Source organism: Pinus tabuliformis, chromosome 1_2 (genome assembly GCF_031772625.1).
Source record: "Pinus tabuliformis cultivar Carrire ecotype Pingquan chromosome 1_2, CPIR1, whole genome shotgun sequence".
Lineage (NCBI taxonomy): Eukaryota > Viridiplantae > Streptophyta > Pinopsida > Pinales > Pinaceae > Pinus > Pinus tabuliformis.
The window spans coordinates 729,081,828-729,090,602 of record NC_142298.1 but is presented as its reverse complement, the minus strand read 5'-3'; the positions used below and the strand labels follow the sequence as shown (position 1 = coordinate 729,090,602).

At 40.9% G+C, this 8,775-nt stretch overlaps 1 pseudogene; it reads left to right on the top strand.

Moving 5' to 3' along the window:
• The first annotated feature begins 960 nt into the window (after window positions 1-960).
• LOC149207830 (protease Do-like 7 pseudogene) lies at window positions 961-4,137 on the top strand (annotated as a pseudogene).
• Window positions 4,138-8,775: the final 4,638 nt, after the last annotated feature.

Below are 8,775 nucleotides of genomic sequence, written 5' to 3'. Positions count from 1 at the left end.
ATACGTGGTCGGGAAGATTAACAAACATGTGAATTAATCGATTTAACATCGCCAATCAATTACTATAGTTCCATGCCATTGCTAGATGGTAGGGTTTAGTGACTATAATTCCATGCCATTGCTAGATGATAGGGTTTAATTACTATACTCACATGCCATTCCAAGATAACAGGAACTAATAAATACTCTAACTAAAAAAAGTAATCTTTAGTAATAATTATTACAACTTTTAATATCCAAAACCAAAAAGTCCAATACAAAGCTTATAGTTTATTTTTTAGATACTCCACAAATAGGTAAACAAGGTTACCTTGAAAGATGAGCATGCATGTGGAACAATAAGTAAATATAGGTAACATTTAATCTCTAAACTCTTTTTGATGGGTTATGTTCATCATAAACCATATAACAAAGGCTAATACAAAATAATCAAATAATTAGAATATTTAAAATTTAACTAAAAAAATTATAATAAAGTTATAAATATTTTTTTAAATAAAATGCAAAATATACACATAAAAGAAAAACACAAAGCTAATAAACATGCGTTTTTAAAATAAAGCATCAATCCTAATCTTAAAAAATACAAAACTAATAATCATACATTTTTGAAATAAAATACTAAAACTAAAAAAACACAAAAGTAAAGCAAAGGCCTAAGAGTACTAAATCTTATAATAAATTCATGGCCAAAAAGCTTATTCTACATTCCAATATAATGTGTAACTATGTTATCAAAATTTGAAATTTTATTTGAAATTTTAAAGTTAAGGTACTTAGATCTGGAAGTGTACTGGTTCATTTGCTCACCGTGAAACGGTGTGTCAGTTGGAATGTCTCCGGTTACACGACCGAGCTTTTTATATAAACGAAAAAATCCGTCGTGATTGTTCCAATTATATCCTTAGTGATTGAATTTTGTGATCTAACAATACAGTACAATAATCTAGTAGTTTAAGCATGGAAAATGATGCGGCAGAGAAGTGGAGAAAGACATTGAACAAGGTTGTTCCGGCGGTAGTGGTGCTTCGAACCATTTGCACTCGGGCTTTTGACACAGAGATTGAGGGGAGTAGCAGTGACACAGGTTTCATAGTCGACAAAACACGCGGGATCATTCTCACCAACCGCCGGGTGGTCAAGCCTGGACCTATTGTTGCCGAGGCTAGGTTCTTTAATCTCGAGGAGATTCCAGTTTATCCTCTTTACCGTGACCCTGTTCACGATTTTGGATTTTTCCGTTTTGATCCAGCAGCGCTTCAGTTTATGAAATGTGAAGAAATCCCTCTTGCGCCAGAAGCTGCGGTGGTTGGATTGGATATCCGGGTGGTGGGTAATGACGGTGATGGAAGTCTTTCCATTATGACAGGAACGTTGGACCGAGTGGATCGAGAGGCCCCTCACTATAAGAATAATGGCTACAACGACTTCAATACGTTTTATTTGCAGGCAGCGTCAAGGATATACGGAGGGACAAGGGGCGCACCTGTAATTGATTGTGATGGTCGAGCAGTAGCACTGAATGCTGGCGGCAAAAATGAGAGTTGTACAGCATATTTTCTTCCGCTGGACAAAGTGCAAAGAGCGTTGAGAATTATACAAAACTCTAAGGACGGTAGTGCTGTCGATATTCCTCGAGGCACGCTCCAGATGACCCTTGTTCACAGAGGATTTGATGAGGCGCGTCGATTAGGGCTTCAACGTAAGACTGAAGAGCTTACGAGACAGACCTCTCCTTCCGAGACGGGAATTCTTGCTATAGCTTCGGTCGTCCCTGGAGGTCCTGCTAGTGCTCACAAGACGCCCTTGAAGGCCGGGGATTTACTTGTACGAGTGAATGATGAAATTGTAACACAATTTTTGAAGTTGGAGACACTGCTGGATGATAATGTTGGGAAGACCGTCGATGTAGAGGTTGAGAGGAGTGGCGTTCCTCTAAAGGTTACTTTGGAGGTCCAGGACTTGCACTCAATAACTCCTCATTATTTCTTGGAAATAAGTGGTGGCGTGATTCATCCTCTGTCGTACCAACAGGCCAGGAATTTCCGATTCGTCTGCGGTCTACCATATGTTGCTAGACCAGGGTTTATGTTGTCAAAGGCAGGTGTTCCGCACCGTGCCATCATTCTAGGACTCTCAAGACAAAAAATCAAAAGTGTTGAAGATTTTATATCGATATTTTCCAAATTATCAAGAGGGACACGGACTTCGCTGGAATTTATGAATGAACGCGGTGTAACCAAAACTGTTGTTATGATTGTTGATATGCATGAGTGGTATTCAGAGCCTGAGCTGTACACTCGAGACGATGTGACTGGACTATGGAATAAGAGGCCTGCAATCTTGCCATTTACATGTTCAGCCATTGAACCAGATGGGCAAGGGGATCATACATGTTCAGCGATCGAACCAGATGGGCAAGGGGATATTTCATCTGAAGTGATTCATGAGAACATGTCAGATTCCGAAAGTTTAGTTTCATGTTCAGCGATCGAAGCAGATGGGCAAGGGGATATTTCATCTGAAGTGATTCATGAGAATATGTCAGATTCCGAAAGTTTAGTTTCATGTTCAGCGATCGAACCAGATGAGCAAGGGAATACTTCATCTGAAGTGATTCATGAGAATATGTCAGATTCCGAAAGTTTAGTTTCATGTTCAGCGATCGAACCAGATGGGCAAGGGGATATTTCATCTGAAGTGTTTGATGAGAATGTGTCAGATTCCAAAAGTTTAGTTTCCAAGGCGTCATTTGACGCTGAGAAAGTCATTGAGCCAACCCTTGTGACGGTTCTAGTAGATATACCAGCATTTTCTATGATTCATGGTGTGAACCAAAGCTATTTTTTAGCTACAGGGGTTGTGATCTATCAATCTAAGACTGTTGGAATAGTTGCGGTTGACAAGTTTGCAGTGCCCGTTTGTGTATCAGATGTCACGTTGAATTTTGCTGCCTTCCCACTGAGCATGCATGGAGAGGTGGTTTTTCTGCATCCTATACACAATTATGCATTAATAACATATGACCCTGCTGCATTAGGTCCATCTGGGGCTTCTGCCATCCGTGTAGCTTCTCTTCTTCCTGAACCGGTTTTACACGTAGGTGATGCTGTATATCTTGTTTCTTTTTCTTTCTATCAGGGCTTAATTGCTCGATCTCTCAAGTGCTTTGTCATAAAGCCTAAGGCTTCTAAAAATAATATTGACATTATCAAAGTAGACACAGATTTTGGGCTAGGTTCTTCAGGCGTACTAGTCAATGAACATGGTAATGTTCGGGCATTATGGGGCAGATTCTCTAGAACTGAGATTGGAGGAATTCCGATTTATGCTGTAAGTAAAGTGCTACACAAAATTATAAATGGAACTCCGGATGGTCCACCTTTGCTTATAAATGGAACTAAAATGTGTAAACCTATTGTTCGCATTTTAGAGGTGGAACTTGCTCCCATTTTACTTTTAAAGGCGCGTGGCTTTGGACTCAGTGATAACTGGATTACAAAGTTAGCACACATCAGACCACACGTACTTCAGGTGAAGAATTGTTGGGTTGGATCAAGCGCTCAACATACCTTGCTGCCAGGGGACATGCTATTGGCAATTGACGGGAAGCCAATTACCGATTTCCGTGATATAGAGAACGCTTGTGAACAGTGCAAGGATGAAGAAGGAAATTTAAGAATAACAGTTTTTCGCCAAGGTTCGGAGTTGGAACTTTCTGTAGGCACCGATGTGAGTGATGGGTTTGAACCTAAACACATTGTGAGTTGGTGTGGATGTGTTCTTCATGAGCCGAGAATTGCTGTCCGTGCATATGGATTCTCTCCAGAAGAAGGGTACGGGGTATATGTGTCATTCTGTTTTGGTGGCAACGCTGCAAGTAGATGTGGGATTTCTGCGAATCCGTGGATTGTGGAGATTAATGGAAAACCGATCCCAAATCTTCAGATTTTTAAAGAGGTTATAAAGGAATTGAAGGATGGGGAGTTCGTTCGTGTCAAAGCAATATCGTGGGATGGAGGAACCCACGTTTTTACACTGAAACAAGATTTGCATTACTGGCCTACGTGGGAGCTCATCTTTGATCCCGAAAGAGCATCATGGGTTCGAAAAACCATTAAAACAAATTTCAAATAACGGTTATGTTATTTATTTTTGTAAGTATGAAAGTTTAGTTCGTCATTGTGCCGAGATGACTTCGATGTCTGTTATTTTTTCAAAAAATAAATTTAACAAATTTTTTTACTATATTAAAGTTCCAAATTACCTAAATTTCTAAATATTTTTATTTTTTATTCAATACTATACCATTTATTAAATTAAAAGGAAAAAGGTCGATTCAACAAAAAAAAAAAAAAATGAAAATCTTTCTCCAAAATCTTTTTCTTACTTTTTTTATTAAATATTTGTAAAATGAATGGAAAAAGCATATATTTTAATTTGATGTAGTTTTATTATAAATTTTGTTATCATGTATGTTGAAAGCATCATTAAATCTAATATTGATATTAAAAGATTAGTATTAATATTATTAAATTTAATAACTTTGGATTATAATACAATATTAATTTTTATATAATATTTATTTTGTTATATTATAATATATCCTCGATTCGGGTGTCTGACGGCAACATAGGCACGTGGCCAGTGGTTTGGATGGGCGCGTGGTTGATCTTCACCGCCACACATCCTCTCGCGGCTCTGGTCATAACTCCTCCTCTGCTCTAGCTTAATGAGACTTTAATGATGCCAGTACATCCATTTACGCCGGTTAATTTCTTGATCATGGCGCTATCAACTCGCCATAATCGCGTTTATCCTCTCCGCTCTGGCTCCTCCTCCATTGCAATTGCAGCGGCTTGTTCTCGGCCTCTCTCAGGAGTAAACCAGGCTTTGGCTCGCTGGAGGAGCTTCTGGCTTTGCCCTCAAGCCATCCTCTGTTTCCCCTGCTCTTATGCTCGCCACCCGCTTGCTGCCCTGAGCACTGAAGCCAAGTTAGTTTTTTTCCTTCACTGCTTCCTTCGTCTTCCAAGAAGCCAGGATCATCCCGCCCCTCCAGCTATGCCGAAACTGCGACAACGGATGAGTTGCAGAAGGGGCAGCTCTCGCGGGCAAATTGGGCGCCAGGCTGCCTCCTCCATGACAGACTCTTCAACCTCCTGCCCAGACCTTCGCTCAGATAGGTACCCTGCTACTCGGAGTGGACGGGGTAGGGGCAGAGGATTACAGATAACAGCACCGAGCTCCTTCCAATCCATGACCAATGCCGCTCGGTTACGTTTTCCCTGCAGTCATGGCACTTCTTCCTTTATGGCCACGGTCACCATTGAGCTTAGCGAGCTCAATTCAGGTCAAGGGGCTGGTTCCCTCAGAGCGACTTCGGACAGGCCGGCGGAAGACAAACCAGGCCCCATCCAGACAAACCTCGATCAGAGCAAAGCTTCAGGCTCTGGTAAAGGCAAAGCTTCTCAAAGCATGAAGAATCAGGCGGGCTCCTCTGATGACGACGATGATTACAAGTATGGATGCCGCATCACCGAGGAGCCGCCTGATCCCTCTCCTGATGCTTAAACAGGTTGGTTCTTTCTGGTTTTCTTGGATTTCTGCCAGCTCTAGAAGGTTCACTCATCACTGTCCTAGATATGTTGACAAATGCATTAGCTCATACTGCCAGTTTTTCATACGCAAGGGGCATTCTGCCAGCCTTCAGTTTCCAATTTTGGTCGCAGTCACAGTTACCTCTGTTTTCAGTTATGGGTTGTCGTGTAGCTGGTCACAGCTACCAAGTCTAGTTTTACTGTCTGGGTTGTCGTATAGCTCCGGTTTAATTCTCAATTCCAAGTTTTGGTTGTTGTATAGCTCCGGTTTAATTCTCAATTCCAAGTACAACTATGGGGCTTTCTGTATTTTTGCCTTACTCATGAACAGGCTCTCTACAGTTCTTGAGGGCAATACTCTACTAGATTTTGGCACACAGATTTGCTTTGCTTGTAATCATGCCGCAATTTTGGGCTAGCTCTACGAGGTCATGGCCTCGGTGTAAAATATTTTTGTATTAATATAGAAGTAGCCTTATTCAGAATATATATATATATATATATATTATGATATATTTTTTTGGTGGAAAAAGTTGTAATTTTCATTAATAAGAGAAAATTACATTTTGTAGATGCTGAGCATATGCTTTACGTAGGCTGTTGCCTGTCCAAAATATGAGAGAGCAATATTGTAGTCTCCACGCAGGGAGCACTAATAAAAAAACAAAAACATTATGATGTCTTCACAAAGAGAGTATAGAGAAGCAAAGTTCTTAAAATATATATTTACATGTAATCCAAGATAAAAGCATTTGAAGTTCATGTTCGATCATTTAATTCATTGTTGGGTCTATGAACGGTCTATGGTAGTATTGATATGTAGGACCATCCCTCTCCTCATGTATTAACCTGCTGCCTTCATCCCTGTGCACTGCTTCTTTGGATAACTGGTCAGCAGCCGCTTTGCATTCCCTGTAAATATGATGACAAGTGAAGGAGTCAAAATGAGATATGATCCTGTGAGTATCCTCCAAAATGTGCCTCAATGAATATGCATTGCAGTTAGACTTCTTGTTTATCCAATTGCATACAAGTTTTGAGTCACCAAAGAGTTGTAGTTTCATGCGTTGTTTAGGCAATGCAAATTGTATAAGGTATTTGGCAGTTAAAAGCTCAACATAGTTATTGGTTCCTCTACCTAGACCCATTTGTATTTTGTAGGAATGGGTTCCAGTGATGTGAAGAATAGCTACCCCCCCACAACCTTTCTCCTGAGCCGAACCATCAAAATAAGCCCATGGAGTGTCTTCTTGGATGATCTCTGGTGTGATGTTTCTATTGGGTTGTTGGGTGGTTTCTTCGGGTATAGAGTGATAGTCAACTAAAATTCTAGACAAGATGGAGGACTAGAGTGGGGAAATTTTCTGAAATATAATTTGATTCTTCGCTATCCATATAGCCCAACAAGTGAGAAGAGGTAAATTCCTCTCCTTGCCCGTGGCTTTCTTCCATTAGATGGTCCATGCTTCTTTTATATTATTCCCTTACCACCTTCTTGGGATGGAGAGCGTTGAGAGTAGGTTTGTCCATGTTTCTTTAGTGGTAGGACAATCCAGAAATAAGTTCTCGATACCTTCGTTGCAATTCCTATAGAGATGGCACCAAAAAGGACCCATATAAGATCGCTTCATCAGGTTGTCACCTGTCGGTATTTTGTTATGAAAAATGGACCACATTAGTAGTTTCATTCTCAGTGTTTCCTTCAGCTTCCGCAAGAGGTTCCACCATGGCTCTATGACCTGGGGTTTATAAGGTTCCATCAGAACCAGATATCTTGTCTTAGGGGTGTATAAACCATGCTTGGAGTGGCCCCATATAAGTTCGTCCTCTCTTTCTGAGATTGGAACGTGGGCTTCTATTAGGGTAGTTGTGTAATCATGCCAGATCTGATGCCATGACATAGGTATGTTTAGGTGCCTCACAAACTTCCAGGCCTGTTGAAACATGGTGGAGCGCGCGTTATTTGCGATGTGGCATATGTGAGAGGTGCCTTGATCTGCGAGATGAGTTTTCAGATCCGCAGGCAGTCTGTGAGCGTTGCCACAACCAACCCAAGGGTCTTCCCCTATGCGCACCGAACTTCCAGATTTAATTCTCTAGGTCAGGCCATTCCGAATAAGGCTCAAAGAGTTTAGGACGACCTTCCAAATAATGGAAATGTTTGTAGTATTCCTCGGAGTGTGCCTAATCCATTCGAGAGGATTGAGGGGGTTATGTATTTGGAAGTTGCTACCTTCGTCCATAAGTTGTGGTTGTTGATCAATTTTCATCCTAATTTGGCTGCTAATGCTTTAGAGAAGATATCCAATCTCTTGATGCCCCAACCTCCCCATATTTTGGGCAAGGCAAGGGTTTCCCATCTGGTCCAAGAAAAAAATCTCCCTGGCTGTTTCCCCTTCCATAAAAATCGATGGTAAATGTTTTGTTAGCTGGCCATAATACCTCTAGGGATCCAAGCTAACGTCATCCAATACACGGGTGTTGCTTCCAGAACCGCCTTAATCAGAATCAACCTGCCGGCCCGTGACAGATATTTATGATACCAAATGTTCAGATATTTTTCTACCTTAGTGATTAGCCATAACCAATCGGCGATTTTGTAACCATTTGGCTTTAGACGGTAGCCAAGATACTTCAACCCTTCCTCTAAGGGCAGAATAGTGAAGGGGAATCTCTTGAGCGCATGATAGATTTTAGTTTGAGAGTAGCCAGATACCGAGATCGAGGATTTTGCTCCATTTAACACCATTCCCGTAGATTTTTGGAAGATACCAAAAGAATTGTGAAGAGTAGATAGGTCACCTATGCTTCCGTTGAGAAATATGAGAACATTTTCCACAAAAAGTAGATGAGTTAGTATACGGGACTCAGTGATCTTGATCCCCTTGATTCTCCCTTGCCTGTGATGATCACCAATGATTTTGCTGAGACCCTCCATTGTGAGAAGGAAAAGGAGAGGGGAAAGAGGGAAACCCTGCCTAAGTCCTCTTTCCGAATAAATGAAGGGGGTTGTCGAGCCATTGATGAGGATACTATAAGATACGTTGGTTAAACAACTCATAATCCACTTAATGAAGGGGAAGGGAAAGCCCAAGTGTGTTAATAAGATTCGAATGTATAACCAACTAACTCTGTCAAAATCTTTAGAGAGGTCTATCTTCAAGGTCATACCTTTTAA